Source organism: Ambystoma mexicanum, chromosome 8, assembly GCF_040938575.1.
Source record: "Ambystoma mexicanum isolate Mex_15411 chromosome 8, UKY_AmexF1_1, whole genome shotgun sequence".
Lineage (NCBI taxonomy): Eukaryota > Metazoa > Chordata > Amphibia > Caudata > Ambystomatidae > Ambystoma > Ambystoma mexicanum.
In genome coordinates, this window is record NC_090929.1 from 245635444 (window position 1) to 245653563 (window position 18120).

Consider the following 18120-nt stretch of genomic DNA (forward strand, 5'->3'; position numbering starts at 1 on the left):
ATGGCAGAAGTGGAGAAAGTCAGGGTGTTGGTGCTCGGAGATATGTTTGTGCATGGTTTACAACAGTATGCTCAATGCAGGCATGTTGCAAAGAATTTTGATGTTAAAGGAATGGAGGTGGTGTGGACCACTGTGCCTGATTGCAATGTACAGGGAATTGTACACGTTTGTGAAGATATGGGCAGGATCAGCAGTCCCCATGTGGTAGTTTTGCACTATGGTGCTTTCCATTTGGGCTATGTCAGTGCCCCTACTTTGTTGGCAGATTTGGAACACTTGGTTCAAGCAGTAATGAACATCCTTCCAAATGCCAAAGTATTTTTTTCTGGATTAGTACCTAGGGCAATATGGGACAATAGTTCAGATTTTTGTCCTCAGCAACACATTGCTAGGTGTGTAATCAACCGAGGCATGTGTGCCTTCATGTTTAGAGCTGGTATGTTTATCTGTAATAATGAAAATATTGATTCCAGTAATGCTGTTTATTTTAAAGAAGATGGCATTTCCTTATCTTTTATGGGAAATGCCATTTTGTTTTGGAATGTAAGGGTTTCTTTGGAGAAGGTTATGTGAAGATTTTAGGAGTAAAGTAAGAAAAATAAAAAAAATAAAAAATACAAAATAACTGGTGTCTGTCAAGCATCTGCAAAATAAAAAATGGCTCTTTTCAGAGCCAACCTCAAAGCGGAAATGGGGCACACTATTTAAATTTACATTCACCACGCTCAGATTTTTGATATGTCCGCGGACATGGCGATAGTCCGCGGACATCGAAAACACTAGCTAGGGGTTCAGTATGTTCTATGTTACATGTATAAAAAGTCGGGGATATTATGGTTAAGTTGTGCTACTAAAAACATATGAAATTCAGTAAAAAAAACTTTGTTAAAGGGACGTTATGGTTAAGTTGCGCTACTAAAAACCTATGAAATTCAGTGTAAAAACTTTGTTAAAAGGGATGTTATGGTTAAGTTGCGCTACTAAAAACCTATGAAATTCAGTGAAAAAAGCAACCATAACTCACGCCACCGTGCACTGCTAACACTAACACCCAGGACATCAAAGATGACATCACAAATGTCATTGATGACATCACTGATGACACCACATGTGCATTTACGTTTCATGAAACTCTTTAGGATGGATTCTTATAATGTTGACCAAAAAGTGTGAAGGATCATTTGAATAAATATCATGAGCTAATTAGTGCATTAAGCAATGCATTGATATAAATAGCATTCTATTATGAAGTTCTATCCAGTATACTAAGCAACTCATGCAGAAACTTAGCCAGTTTGTGCAGCATACATGATGAAGGTGCAATATTCATAATCTAACATGTAATAAGTAGCTAATAAAACCCACTTAATACATAATTACACTTAATACAGAAAAAACACAAAGAGACAACAACACATACAAATATGAGTATATACAGGGACAGAGAAGTAAGCAAAAAAGCAGAAGTAGTAGCAGAAAGAGTTCATAACCTAACTGATTATCTTTATGCAGAGAAATTATTGGTCTGTTTCAAAGGTGATACTTACTGTAGGTATGTGTATCAAATGATGTCAGTGAACCCTAAGGAAAGGAGTGTGAGTACAATGTATACCAATATGAGCATATACAGGGAAGGTATAGTAATAAAAATAAAACTATGAGAAAGTGCTGATAACTCTAATGATTATCTTCATGCACAGAAAGGATTGCTCTCTTTCAAGCCTGTGTCTTCCGCTATATATATGTTTCATATGATGTGACTTGACCCTAAGTCTACAAATATAGTACTTTTTCAATTTTTACTTCCTGACTGTTACTGAAGAAAACTGTGTGGCTTAGATATGTCAGTAAAGGAAAAAAGGGAGAGCCAGCCATGTGATGTCATCAGTGATGTCATCAATGACATTTGTGATGTCATCTTTGATGTCCTGGGTTCTAGTGTTAGCCGTGCACGGTGGCGAGAGTTATGGTTGCTAATCCGCGGTCACACTTCCCTGTTCGCTCCACGAACAAGATACCGAGTGGCCAGGGGGGGGCAGCATCATGACCGCAGACACGCAACATCTTCCCCTTGAAAATGATCGAAGGATACGCGTGGTGTTAGTGACCATTGACATTGCATTCCTGTCATTATTACATTACATTTTCCTATGGGTCTCTTATTGATTAGTATGGCACAATGGTTGTGACACATGGTAGTGGCCGTGCTGTTATGGTTAAGTTGCTGTTTCCATAGGAAGAGCACTTTCTGGGCGGCTTATAACTCCGCTCCCCCTGGACGAATCCTCACCAAACATTGCAAAGAAAGCATATGGTCTACTCTGAATTTCTTTGCAAAGTTTGGTGAGGTTTGGTCCAGGGAGGGAAAACTTATAGGGGGGTCTCAAAACGTCTTTTTTTCCCCATAGAGTGAATGGGGGGAAATCTTTGCGCATGGTTACAGGTGTTAGTGACCATTGACATTGCGTTCATGTCGTTATTACATTACATTTTCCGTCTCTTATTGATTAGTATGGTACCATCGTTGTGACATGCTGCGGTGGTTGTGGGCATGGCCTAAAGTCTTGGATGCATGGCCGTAGGCCGAAGGCCATACTTCCAAAACTGTAGGCCCTGGCCACAACCACCGCAGCATGTCACAACCATAGCTACACCTGTAGTATTGATTATTGATTATATGGTTGTGGGAGTGTGTGCTGTGTTGGGTGCTTGGCTGAAGGCCATGCTCCCAAAAAAAAAGTTATAAGGGCTGGAGGTATAAGCCAGTGCACACCAAAACATTGCAATATCTATGGACATAAAGCTAGGCATGCAGTCTGTGGCGAGATGAGGTGACGCATACCACTCCTATCAATACACCCCTACCGCTGTACATCACTGAGGTGGTTGTGGGCAGGATGTAGAGTTTTGGCTGCATGGCTGCAGGCTGTAGGTGATATACAATGCTTCTAAAACCCAAGGCCCTGTCCGGAACCACCACATCATATTACAGCAATGCATACACCCGTAGTATAGGCTAGCATGTTAGATGGTTCTGGGGAGGGTGTACAGTGTTGGATGCATGGCCGAAGGCCAAGCACCCTGAAACGAGCTTATCAGCAGTGCAGTTATAAGGCAATGTACATGTATACCTTCAAATGTTTGTGCGCTCATATCCAAATGTGTAGGTCCAGACCACAACCACTGCAGCATATTAGACAAGCATGTTAGTGGCAGTGCTGTTATGGTGCAGTTGCTGTTTCCATAGGAAGAACTCTTTTTGGCAGCCTTATACCTGTGGTACCCTTGGACGGTTCATTACGAAAGTTTCCCAAAAATATAAAATATAACACTGACTTTCTTTGGAACATTTGTTGATGTTTTGTGCACAGGCGACAAAGGTGATAAGGGGCAGGGGTTCTCAAAACGTCTTTTTTCACCTTAAGGTGATTGGGGGAAAAGTTTGTGACCGCCTACATGTGGCTCTGACTGCTTGTAGAACAGCGTGAAATACGTCAGCTTTCTTCTGTGGCCCCCCTATCTTTTATTCATGTTTTAGTGTACGCGCATATCGCCAGAAACTCATGTAAAAGAAGACAGCATTGGACTTGTCACATTGATGTAATAGTATTTCAGAAGGACACGTTTGAGGGGGCCACCATGGGATGTGGAAGCACAAACTGAAAAAGTGCAATTTTGTTGTTACCAAAGTGATTAGTTTAAATGCAAGCTTCTGCTCACTGTACCACGACCAATTACGGCGTGCGAGATACAATGTTTTTGAAATTAAATTGCGGTCCGACTGGCGTAGTTAGTTTACAAAACTAAGGCCACCATCTGCAGTGTTTGCAGGAAACAGCACTTCTGGAGGTGTATGGGAGTAGCAGTTCTCATAATTGGATAGCAATATGTTGCTTCAAAGAAAGAATGTATTTGGTTTCTCAGTGAAGGCCAGATGAGTTGCTTTTTTGGTTGACCGCTCAATACACCCGCGCATCAGAGTGAATGTATAAGGGGCAATTGTTTTTTGACCTTGACTGAAAGGGAAAGTTATTAGCAATTCACGGAATGAAAGGGACCAAAAAAATAGCAATTGATAAGGTTATGTTTTAAAAAGTTTGTAGGGGACTTGCAATATCAGTATACGAAGACTCTTCGCTGCAAAAACATTGGCGTGTAACTTGCACAAACAGAATGGAGGCAGTAAATATTATGTACGTTTATTTTTTCAAACTGTAGAGAGAACCACGCTTTATTGTACCATTACTGGACATCTAATTGTGCTAATGTACCTGCCGTATTACCTTTATGCACTTTTACATTTTTCCTGTAACGTTACAGAGTGCCCTCGTTGCACGTTTGTAGCTTATGAGTGCACTCATCCATTTTTTGCATTATTATTTTTTATTTGAAACAGTAACTTTGTCCACATAGCTTTGGGTGTAACTTTGCACGTTTTTTTTGGTATTCTTTGAAATCAGGAGACATATATTTTTTTTTTAATTGTCCTTTAGATTTAATTTCATAAACCATTTATCCTCTTCCTGTGTACTTGCTTTTTTTTTTTACTCTTATTGCTAGCGTGGCCAACTGTCCTGGATTTCGAAGGATTGTCCCGCAATTAGGTGCTCCGTCTTGCACTTTGCACAGTGGCTGTGCGGGACGCAGTTTGTGCCGACTTGCGTCAGACCAACCTGCCTCCAGCACAGCCACTCTGCAAACTGAAGGGGCCAAGTACACAGCACGGTGCTGCCGCCTGCTGCTTCTTTGGTCTCCCATCTCTGCAGCCTTGGCTCCTTTTGAGCCTACAGTGGGAACTGCAATGCTCTGACACCTGGCTTCATTGAAATGGTAATGATTTGTTCCTGGGGTCGTGATGGGCATGTTTGCAGTTAAAAAACGTGATCATTATCTCCCAAGGACAAACCATTTGTATTTCAATTAAGCCAGGAATTAGGAGCCATTACAAAAAATGAGATTTAAAAAGGGGCGGGACAAGTGAATGACGTGACGTCATGACCGCCTTGTGGGCAAGTGTCCCATGACAGACTATCAAACTGTTGGCGACTACTTACGGCGCATGCAAAATGTGGCTGTTTATAGGCTGCTACTATGGGTTCTGCTGGAAATTAGAAACATTTTACTAACATATAATGTTTGAACACATAAGTTTGTGTTGTACTTTGCACATTTTCTCTGTCTTTTTTTTAACATTTTTTGGTATAGGTTGGTTATTGACACTTACAGGGTAATTCATAGAATTTCGCAGAAAAGTGTCGCAAGCGGCTGGCGCAGAGTGTCCGCGTGCGATTGTCTGCGCCAGGTTCGTGCGCTAAAACCGATTTCCCCGCTCAGCGTATTCAGGGATTTTAGGCTCCCAAACCAGCCGTGGCGCAGAGTATCGCAGCGAACCTGCAGCAGCGCCAGTAAGGCCCCCAAGAACGCCCTCGCGCAAGGAAAAGCCATCAAAATCGCTAAATCATCGCAAAGGGCAGCGCTAACCCTGGACCAGTCCACAGGGATGCCAAACAAGGAACGCAAAGCGGGTAACGTGCATATCAGGGGTACGCGTGAAGTTATACACGCGATTAGCCAGGGTACGTGTATTACAGGGGTACGCGTGAAGTTTTACACGCGATTAGCCAGGGCACATGTATCACAGGGGTACGCAGGAATTATCACACGCGATTTGGCTGGGTACGTGTATTACAGGGGTGCGCGGGAATTATCACACGCAATTTGGCTGGGTAGGTGTATTACAGGGGTACACAGGAAGTTCTACACGCGATTCGGCTGGGTACGTGTATTACAGGGGTGCGCGGGAATTCTCACATGCGATTTGGCCAGATACGTGTATTTCAGGGGTGCGCGGGAATTATCAGACGCGATTTGGCTTGGTACGTGTATTACAGGGGTGCGTGGGAAGTTCTACACGCGATTGGCCAGGGTACGTGGGAATTATCACACGCGATTTGGCTGGGTACGTGTATTACAGGGGTACACGGGAAGTTCTACACGCGATTCGGCTGGGTACGTGTATTACAGGGGTGCGCGGGAATTCTCACATGCGATTTGGCCAGGTACGTGTATTACAGGGGTGTGCGGGAATTATCACACACAATTAGGCTGGGTGGGTCCTCACAGGTGTTCCCTGTACACCCTCCACGGCCCCTGCAGGCAGCCCACAAAACAGGGGACTACCCTGCACACCTGCTCATGTCCCCCTGCACCCCCACCCCCCAGCAGTGCAGGGGCAGCCTCCACCAGGCCCCCACTCATGTCCCCTATCACCCCCACCCCCCCGCCACCAGGGGCACCCTCCACCAGGCCCCCACTCATGTCTCCCACCACCCCCACCCCCCAGCAGTGCAGGGGCAGCCTCCACCAGGCCCCCACTCATGTCTCCCACCATCCCCACCCCCAGCAGTGCAGGGGCAGCCTCCACCAGGCCCCCACTCATGTCCCCTATCACCCCCACCCGACCCCCACCAGGGGCACCCTCCACCAGGCCCCCACTCATGTCTCCCACCACCCCCACCCCCCAGCAGTGCAGGGGCAGCCTCCACCAGGCCCCCACTCATGTCTCCCACCACCCCCACACCCCAGCAGTGCAGGGGCACCCTCCACCAGGCACCCACTCATGTCTCCCACCACCCCCACACCCCAGCAGTGCAGGGGCGGCCTCCACCAGGCCCCCACTCATGTCTCCCACCACCCCCACCCCCTGCCACCATGGGCAGCCCCCACCAGGCCCCCACTCATGTCTCCCACCACCCCCACCCCCCAGCAGTGCAGGGTCAACCTCCACCAGGCCCCCACTCATGTCCCCTATCACCCCCACCCCCCCACCACCAGGGGCACCCTCCACCAGGCCCCCATCCATGTCTCCCACCACCCCCACCCCCCAGCAGTGCAGAGGCAGCCTCCACCAGGCCCCCACTCATGTCTACCACCACCCCCACCCCCCAGCAGTGCAGGGGCAGCCTCCACCAGGCCCCCACTCATGTCTCCCACCACCCCCACACCCCAGCAGTGCAGGGGCACCCTCCACCAGGCACCCACCCATGTCTCCCACCACCCCCACCCCCCTGCCACCATGGGCAGCCCCCACCAGGCCCCCACTCATGTCTCCCACCACCCCCACCCCCCTGCCACCATGGGCAGCCCCCACCAGGCCCCCACTCATGTCTCCCACCACCCCCAGCCCCCAGCAGTGCAGGGGCAGCCACCACCAGGGCCCCACTCATGTCTCCCACCACCCCCAACCCCCAGCAGTGCAGGGGCACCCTCCACCAGGCCCCCACTCATGTCCCCTATCACCCCCACCCCCCCGCCACCAGGGGCACCCTCCACCAGGCCCCCATCCATGTCTCCCACCACCCCCACCCCCCAGCAGTGCAGGGGCAGCCTCCACCAGGCCCCCACTCATGTCCCCTATCACCCCCACCCCCCCGCCACCAGGGGCACCCTCCACCAGGCCCCCACTCATGTCTCCCACCACCCCCACCCCCCAGCAGTGCAGGGGCACCCTCCACCAGGCCCCCACTCATGTCCCCTATCACCCCCACCCCCCCGCCACCAGGGGCACCCTCCACCAGGCCCCCATCCATGTCTCCCACCACCCCCACCCCCCAGCAGTGCAGGGGCAGCCTCCACCAGGCCCCCACCCATGTCTCCCACCACCCCCACCCCCCAGCAGTGCAGGGGCAGCCTCCACCAGGCCCCCACTCATGTCCCCTATCACCCCCACCCCCCGCCACCAGGGTCACCCTCCACCAGGCCCCCACTCATGTCTCCCACCACCCCCACCCCCCTGCCACCATGTGCAGCCCCCACCAGGTCCTCACAATCCCCAATCATGTGCGTAATGGTCAGCCTCCACAGCCAAAAAGCCCTACCAAGTAACCCATTCACCCACATGGAAATAAAAACACATGTTACACCCCCAATGTTCATGAAGCAAATGAACCCATGTCCGTCACACACATATTTTCCAATTGAATGGGAAAACACACAACATGACATGCATGAAACCAATGAGATGAAACCACACAGTGAACAATTGAAAAAAAAATGTATTGGACAAAAATACGAATGCTAAAGAAAGAAAACTAACTACAATGTAAATGTGAAAAAATAAGCTGCATGTCCGCATAAAAACACAAAAGTAGAAAATCAAATCCAAAAAAAAGAATTTTGTCCAAAGTGAAATGTAAAAACTCTCCATGCAACAAAGAACTATGTACAAAAATAACAAGGGTCCATCATCACAACTGAACTAAGGAAACCTCCTAAAAAACCTACCTAAATATCAACTATATACAAAAAGTGGAGCAGTGTCCGTCGACTCCAAATCATAAGAAAAAACAAAGGAAACCTAAAACTAAAGAACTATATACAAAGGCGGCGGGCAAGTCCAGCGGCTCACTCCGTGGTGTTCCGGGCCAGGGCATCATCGAACTCCTGTTCGATGTCCCGGAGGCGGTCCAGTTCCATGGCCCCGAGGGTCCGCAGGGACGACGCCGTGTCCTCCTCCAACCCCCTGCGGATTGCCTCGAGGCACTCGGCCCGCCTCAGGGCCCTCCGCATGGAGTTCTCCGCCCTGACCATTGTGAGCCGCGCCTCTTCCGCCCGCCGCCGCTCCGCACCTATGGCGTGGCCCAACCGCTGCCACACGGAAGACACTCTCTGTCTTGGGTCCTCCTGCCCTCCGGCCGATGCCTGCCCCTCCGATGTCGAAGGCCCCGAGCCTTCATGGCTCCCACCATGTTGCTGCTGCTGCTCTGCCTCTGCCTGTGCACTGCCTCCTGCTGCCTGCACATCCTCCGCCGGCTGGGGTGCAGTTGTTGATGTGGCCACCCCTGCTGGACGTCCGACTCCCGACTGTGGCAGGGATGCCTCCTCCACCAGCCTGGCCGTACTGTCAGAGGCAGCTCCACAGGGCACCCAGGTGACTGATGGGTGGGAAGATGGCACAGAGGACAACTGGCGCGTAGGGGGTCCAGTTAATGAGGGGGTCAGAACAAGCCCCATCAGAGGGAGGAATCCGGTCTGGGTGACCTGTCCCAGCAGGCTGACGTGGTCAACGAGCCATTCGAGATGACGTGCAGTCTGCTCATGAAAAGACTGCAGGTCACCTCGCATGGCCCGTTGACGCAACGCCACACCAGCCAGGACAGGCTCAACTTGGACCTGGATAGCCACGTCCGCAGGTAGAGATAGGCCAGTTGACGTCAGCTCATCCCCTGCCTGGAAACGGGTCTGGACGTAGGCATCCCTGCTGGTGCAAGATGATGCAGGGACAGGATCGGGGACAGGATTGCACACAGGCACCTCCGCGGCGGCCTGTGCTGCCTCCTGTCCCTGGTCCTGGACTGCACCACTAGCACCAGTGGGATCCCCACCTCCAGACCCCGTCTCTGGTGCTTGCACGGCCTCCTCCTCCACCAGACCCCCCACCAACCTGGATGACTCCGTGCCATCTTCCCCTGTTGGGCCCTGTGGGGTCCCAGCTGCCCCTTCTGCTGCCGAGGAGTCCAACTCCAACCTCCGCCTCTTGGACCTCCCCCCGGCAGCTGCGGCCTGGGACGCGGCACCGGACTCCTCACTCCCCGACGAGATGACAACACGGGAGGGGAGCCGGGCCTTGCGTCTCCGGCTGGCGGTCGGATCCCCGCCGCTGTGCTCCACAGCACCTTCTCCGCCCTCTTCATCAGTTGACGCTGCAGACAGGGAGAAACAAAACACAGGCATCAGGGCACTGTACAATGGACACATACACACATGACAGTTGCACATGAGTGGCATTGGCAAACCTCAGACATGTCATCACAATCCCCAACACACATGTCATTGCAACTCGCACACATGAGCCATACCACAGCCATATCGCAACTGCCACCACCATCCATACACATACAACAGCATGAGCAGCCAAAGGTGACCCAGACATCACATGCAACACAGGAAGTGCACCACACATGTACACACACCACCACACTTGCATGCATGTGTACACCTCTGCCAAGTGTCGCACTGTTCAGACGGGCATCCATGTCACATCTGCCAATCAGGCTTACACATACCGCAGTCACATGCATCCATGTTGCATCACTGTTGCACCCTTGTCAAATACACACACATGCACATGTACACAGTGCTCATACATGCAGCCCAAAACAACATACATGCGTGACATCACGGACATGTCTACTTACATACACATACATACAAACATGTGTGCACGCACAACTGCATTTGCCATGCAAGCCTACACACACAAGCACCATCCATGTCTCACACATTACAGCCCTCGCATGTGTCAGCCCCACGGCCATGTACACCCCCACCCATACTCGACCCCATACAAACAGATGTGCAACCTGCACAATACCGAATAATCACCACACGCACTGCTCACAATCAGGATGCATGTACACTCACCGCTCAACTCCAGACGGGTCTGCTTCTCCAGGACTTGGACGTGGAGCGCTGGGGATATGCGTTCCAGGACCCCCATCTGTTCTTCCGACAAGTGGCCCCGGCGCCCCTTGGCATACGCTGCCTTCAAGAGGCGCCGGACCTTGTTCAGGGTCCTGGACCTGAAGTCCTTCCAGCGCTTCCTGACATGTTGTAAGTCCCGGACTGCCACCCCCTCCGCATTGATGGCAGTCACGATGTCAGTCCAGATCCGAGTCCGTCCTTCCTTGTCGGCACGGGAACTTCCGAAGAGGGCATCATACTGCCCCAGGACTTGCTCCACCAGGGCACCAACTTCGGTGGCACTGAAGCTGGTGCCCCTCTGCCTCTCTGGCCGGGGGTTGTCAGTGGTCCCAGATGGCGTTTGCCCCGACATGACAACCCCAGAGGCAGGAGTGGGTGGGCAACTGGGTTTTGGGGCTGTGCTGTGGAGCGATGGAATCCCAGTCGGGAGTCTTCGGTTCCAGCAGGGGTGGTCACAGCAACAGCACCCCTGGCTGATGTGCAGGCAGCAAATGGCAGTGCACGTGGGCAGCAGGCAGTCAGGCAGCAGCAGATGGTAGGTGGGAGCGTGCTCGGGGCTCTGGGGGGCAGTAGTTTGGCCTTCTGGGCAGGAGCGTGGTGTTCCGTGTGCTTACGCGTGGCCAGCTTGGTACGGAGTGATTTGGCACGTGAAAATCCTGCACGTCAGCGTGAAAATCGAGGAAAGGCCCTTAGCGCGTAAGCGCGTCAGCACGCATACGTGATTCTATTGGACCAAAGGCCCTCAGCGCGTAAGCGTGTCTGTGACGTGACCCGCACGGGTGTTTCCCACACAGCACGTGATGACAGAGCACACGTGGAAAGACTGCACGTCAGAGTCTCATCGCGTGTGATTGGTGGAAATGGCCCTACACGCAGAAGTGACAAAGCGTGTAATTGGTGGAAATGGCCCTACACGCAGAAGTGACAAAGCGTGTAATTGGTGGAAATGGCCCTAGCGCGTACACGCCGCGTAAGTGACGCTGGACGTGTGGCCCTGTATAAAAGGTATGTGTAGAACACGTTTTCCTTGTACGTGCTTTTCGTGGAGAGCGAGTGGGTGAATTCTGTACTTCTTGTCGTTTCACACGCGATTTACTTCACGGCGTTTCAAGTTCGTATTCCCTGTTACCTCTGACAGCTTTTTCTCTTTTTTAGCTTTTACTGGTTTACCTGGGCCTGTTCCCTCAAACAGTGTTCCCTTCTACTGTTGTCCTGTCTCCTCAGACAGCGTACAAATCTTCTTTTGGCGGGGGTGTTGCCAACCAAACATGCTCCTTTTACACGCTCGTTTACCAGGCAGACGGTGAGTCACGCACGTATCTAACATCTGTGCTTGCCCCGTGTGTAGCCTACCCCTTCAGAGGTCATTCTAGGCTGCGTGTGACACGCATACGTTCATTCTTGTGTTACTGGGTGCCACAGCGTAGTGCAGGTTTTACTTTCTGCACATGTGGTCTAGGAGGGGTTGCGTGCACGTCATCTCCCTTTTTTGGGGCTCCTGTGCATAGCGTGACCCGTCATCTTTCCCCAGGGGTTACAATCAGCCTTGCAAGAGCACTAGGGTACAATTACCATCTGGTACCCAACCCCTTTGACCCCCTATTGCCCAGGACAATAGTTTCCAGCCACTCCCATACGCACATTTACATCAGTGCCATGGCTGGGAGGCGAGGATTCCGTAAGGGTGGCAAAGGTGGAAGAGCCACAAGTGGTGGCCGTGGTGGATCCGGTAGGGGACGTGGTCCTTACTTGCAGGGTGAGCCTGTCCCCCCATGTGTGGAGGACCAGTCAAGGGCACCCATAATCCCCCCCCTCCCGTTGAGGCTGATGTGGCTGACCCCATCCATGCTCAGCCCTTGTTGGACCAGCCCATTGTGGCACCAGATCTGGCTGACTCCATGGCTGACTTCCAGGTCAGCAGGCCTATGACACGTGCGTTGGTGCACATTGATGTCACCATGCCAGGTGCACCTGGGCCAGCAAGGTCATCTGCTGCACCAAGGAGGCAGGGCGGAGGGGCTGCAGGGGCAGCTGCGGCTCCATCCACCCCAGCCCTCACACACCCAGCCAGGACAGTGTCGGTCCTAGTCCATGCTGCTGACATTCCCCCTGACACCATCACACTAGAGCCAATGCCTGCACCAACTCCCATGCTGAGTGTGCAATCCCACACTCCTGATACAGAGTCCACCAGGGCTCCTGCCCCTAGTGTCCAGAGCGGCGCAGGACACTCAGGATCACCACCACCTTCCAAGCGGAAGAGGAAGAGTGCTCGTCCGGCACAGGCTGATGCCCCAGACACGGCTACACAGTCCGGCCCATCCAGGAAGCCCAGCTTCACGGATGACGAACTGAATGCACTTGTCGAGTATGTGTCCGGACATGACAACGAGATGGTCATTGTTGCAGGATCCAAGACCACACCTGCACAACGCCAGGCACACTGGCAGACCGTTGTGGACATCGTAAGTGCCCTTGGAATCGTGAGGCGCACAGCCAATGATTGCTATAAGCGCTGGAATGACCTAAAGCGCAGGGCAAAGAGTAAGCTGGCCTCAAGTCATGCCGCAACGCTAGTGACTGGAGGTGGGTCTCCAGTAGTAGACATGGAACTCACTCCACATGAGTCAGTCGCTGGGACCTACGTCACGGAGGAACAGATCCAAGGCGTGGGAGATCTGGCAGATTACGAGGCATTGTCCGGTGAGTGCACATGCATGTGTGTGTCATCCATGTGCATGGTGTGTGTGTGAGGGCTTCTGTTTGTGTGCCAGGTGAGAGTGTGTGCGCCTGAGTCATATGGGTCAGCCATGTGCTTCATGCAATACTTCCTGCGCAGCTGCATTTGGCCATAGCAGTATCCTTTCTGCCAACAGTAGACATCTAGCCCAACTGCACGCCAGTTGCCCTTGAAGTGTCACCTTGCCACAACATAGTTGCTTATTTTTCACAGTTCATTCAGTCAGTTTGTTTGCATTCCACCACTTTCACTAGGCATGTCACTGTCCATAAGTCACATGTCTGACATGGCTATGGTAAAGTGGAGTGACTTTGTTACCTGGATATAATTTGTGCACACATGTCCCTGTGCAATTGGACCATTTCAGACTGGCAGCTCCAGGTGAAAAATCTGACCTGTTAGAATTAGAAAAGCAATTACATGCGGGAACTGGACTGAATGAATAGGTGCTGCCCTCCTCTCCATCTTCACTCAATAGCAATGGTACATGCCATCTGTGTGATGGCATGTGTGTATCACCTGGCAATCACAGGCCAATGTGTGATGCCACTGCCAGGCAGCATGCAGAAAATGTGTTCATCTTCCATCTTGGTGTCATCAGTGTGTGCCATTTGCCTGCACTTCATACTCAGTGAGGGTGCATGCATGGGAGGGTTTCAGTCATGTGGGACATGTGTCAATCAAGTACTGGTTCTCTTGCTTCTCAGCCCTCATTGTGTGCCATGGTGCTAATGCCTGTTTCCATTTCTTTGTTTTCATGTCTTTGCAGGGGAAGAAGCACCTGATACTGCTGGGGTTGTGGAGATGGTGCAGACCCAGGAGGGGTCCGAGGGCCGACCAACCACCAGTGAGGGACGTGGTGTGGTGGTGGGGGAGAACCCACAAGTGCTGCAGGTCGTGCTCTCAAGGGGTGTCTCTGGCTGCACCTCCCCCGAGCTGTACTCAGGTGTTGATTCGGATGAGACCTACGTGCCGTCGCAGGTGAGTGTTCCAGGGAGGGATTCTGTTCTGTCTCACCCACCTGCACCAGGGTCAGAACCCTCCATGGGGATGTCAGTGTTGGCAGCTATGCCTTCGGTGGTTACGGATGCAGGGTCACACTCCGCGACATCTGATCCTGTTCCTGGGCCAGCAGATCAGAGGGGGAATGCAGTCCTGCAGCCTCAGGCAGTGCCAGCACAGCAAGGCGCAGTTCGCCTTGCCCCAGACAGGTGTGGTGCCCGCCGACGTGGTGGCCGTACGCCACCCGGCAATACCGCATCGGAGCAATCCATTTACGGTATGGCAACCCAACAGGCTGCATCATCCCAGAAAGGCTGATGGAGCGACTAGAGCAGGCAACCGACTCCATCTGCCAGTCACACAGGGAGGACATGTTGGGGTCCAACAGGGACAGGCGGGCGGCACTGGCGACTCTGCAGGAGGCCATCTCCATTGAGTCCCAGGGCCACAGGGAAGCCCTGAGGCAGGAGCTCCTTCACCTCAGGACGACTCTTGTTGAGCTTGAGGCTTCAACACACCAAAGGACAGAACAGAAGCTGGAGCGTCTCACCCGTACGCTCTCAGCTGAGATGCAGGCAACGAGGGCGGAGGTCCGGCCATCCCGTGAGTTGTTGCATGGGGACCTCCGCACACTCATCCTCCAGAACCAGACCTACCACACCCGCATGCTTGCAGCCATGGAGGAGCAGACTAGGGCCTTGCGTGGGCTGCCTCCCATAGTGCAACCACCTCCGGATGCAGCTGCACAGGGTGATAATAGCGACAGCAGTGATACTCCCACAATAGGGTAGCCGTGTGGGCCATGAGCCCATGGAGGTGTTTTATCTTCCCAGGATCCACGCAGGTGGGTTCTGGTGTGCATCCTGTCCTCGGACCTCCTGGGTGGCCTCCCCAACCCCCCCGGGCCCATCAATGGCCATTTTTGATTGTTTCTTATTTTTATTTTTATTTTTATTTCTTTTATTCCCAATTTTTTTGGGACGATTAGTTGGCTTCCGTGGTTACTGTGGGCATACGCTGCATTGTGGCTGGGCACATGCAGGCTTGTAATGTATTTGGTTCAGATGCTTGGGTTTGAGTCACACACACCCCTCCTGCTTCCTGTTTCCATGGGCTTGCAAAGGGTGTGCCCAAGTGACAGTGAATTACACAGTGACGTTGGACTCCCATGAGCTGTGTGGGCAGTCTGTAGTCAATACTGTGTATACATTCCTAGTGCATATTGCTGTTGTGTTGTACACTGCATGTTGCATTGATGTGTAACTTTTCTTCTGTGTCTACCTCCCAATTTGCAGGTCCCTTCCTCATGTCTACACAAGGACCTCTAGTCTGGAGATGGGGTCCATGTTGGCAGCAGTGCACCTACAACTCTACATGGCGCCAACACTGCACAGTTGGTAGTGGTGGGAGTGCAGGCATTTCCAGGTGGTGAGACTACTAATATGTAACATTTGTGATGTCATGTTAATGGTACTACGTGCTCAAGTATGTTGTTGGTCCGGCATTGCTGTGAGCATTTCAGGTGTTGCAGGTTTCTAATAGGGACACTGTACATAGTGAGACTAGTGTCATGTTGTGGGGATTACTTTGTTTACCTGCAATTAGCATGACATGGCACGGTGTGTCGTGTGGCGGTGCTGGGGTTGGGTTGGCTGACATGGCACTGTCCTCTTGTTGCATTTTGCAAGTGGGTATTCATTTTAGCTGCTTGAATGTGTAACTTCACAAAACTGCATTGGTGGTGTCTGTGTGGGTAGGGATGCACACATTGTGACACTTCCAGGTGAACAATCTCAGGCTGATATGGTATTCACGGTTCATTCTCCAGACATTCAGGATCAGTGTCAGGTTGAGTCATCATTGATTGTCAGGTGGAATGTGCCAGGGCAGTGTGCACTCCACAGGGGTGTGATTTCTATGTGAAGTAATTAGCCACTAGCTGTGTACGGGCTGCCTCCCCCCGTGCCCTTTCCCCTCCCATGCGCAGCGGCTGTGCATGTGGTTGGGGATGTGGGGCCACCACCATGTCCACGGCCAGGCCCCGGCGTGTTGCAACGTTGTGCAGGACACATGCTGCCACTATGATCCTGCACACTACTGGGGGAGCGTATAACAGCTGCCCGCCAGAACGGTCAAGGGAGCGAAAGCGTGACTTTAGCACTCCGAATGTGCGCTCCACTATGCCCCGGGTCGTAATGTGGGCTGTGTTATATCTTACCTCGGGTGGCGTGGTGGGGTTCCGAATTGGCGTCATCATGTGGGGGCTGAGAGGGTAGGCACTGTCCCCTGTGGAGGTGGTGATTGGTATCATTGGTGGGGTTGTGACCTTGCTCAGTATCCAACATGCATGCATGTGCAGTGGCATACATACTCACCAAGCAGCCATGTATCGCCATGCCGCCCAGCTTCTAGGTCCCGGCTTAGGGTGGACATTCGGTAAATGAAGCTGTCGTGGGTGGAGCCGGGATAGTTGGCATATACTGAGGTGATGATTCCCTTGGCATTACATGCTACCTGCACGTTGATGGAATTCCAGTGCTTGCGGTTCCTATAGATGTGCTCAGATGCCCTGGGGGGACGTAGAGCCACATGCGTGCAGTCGATGGCACCTAGCACTTTGGGGAATCGTGCCACACCGTAAAAATCCAAGGCGGCAGCATGCCTTTCTGCAGGTGTTCTGGGCAGGTATATGTGCCTGCGGACTGATGGGCGTGCAGTCATGATGTTCAAGACCTGGTGTAGGCAGCGTGACTGGGTGGCCTGTGACACCCCACCCACTATGGCACTTGTCCGCTGAAATGATCCAGTGGCTAAGAAGTGCAGTACATTGAGGACCTTCTCCAGGGGGCTGAGTGCTTGGGAGCACAGGGTGGGTGATGTGAGGTCATCCTCCCACTCACTCACCAGGTCCAGTATAATGTGTGGTGGAAACCTGTACCTCCCATACACCTGGTCATCAGGCATCCCGAAAAGGCTGGTTCTGGGTGTGAATATTCTGGCCCTGACTATCCTCCTCCTCCTCCTTTGGTAGCCCACTGCCACTGCTGCTAGGAACGGTATGTTCATCCTGGCGTCTGAGCTTGTTATTGTTAAAGTGCGCAAATTTATGCTTTGCGCGTGTTCTAGGCGAGCGTGTGACCCGCGCACCCCTGGAATCCAGTTCCCAGTCCAATAGCGTGTGGAAATTCACACGCACCACGGGATACAGGTTCGCTGACGTACTTGCGTATGTAAGTGCCCCCGCACCCATGAAATACACGTACATAGGCCAATCGCGTGTACGCGCACTTTTGTCCAATTACACGCGATGACACTCTGACGTGCAGTATTTCCACATGTGCCCCGTCATCACGTGCTGAGTGGGGAACACCCGTGCGGGTCACGTCACAGACGCGCTTACGCGCTGAGGGACTCTGGTCCAATAGAATCGCGTATGCGTGCTGACGCGCTTACGCGCTAAGGGCCTTTCCTCGGATTTCACGCTGACGTGCAGGATTTTCACGTGCCAAATCACTCCGTATCAAGCTGGCCACACGAAAACACACGGAAGACCATGCTCCTGCCCAGAAGGCCGAGTTACTGCCCCCCAGTGCCCCGAGCAGCCTCCCACGTGCCATCTGCTGCTGCCTGCCTGCCTGCTGCCACCGTGCCCTGCCATTTGGTGCCTGCACATCAGCCATCTGCAGGGGTCCAGTTGCTGTGTCCACCCCTGCTGGAACTGAAGACTCCCGACTGGGATTACATCGCTCCACAGCCCAGCCCCAGGACCCAGTTGCCCACCCACACCTGCCTCTGGGGTTGCCATGTCGGGCACTTCCACATCTGGCACCAGTGGCAACCCCAGGCCAGAGGGGCAGAGGGGCGCCAGCTTCACTGCCACCGAAGTTGGTGTCCTG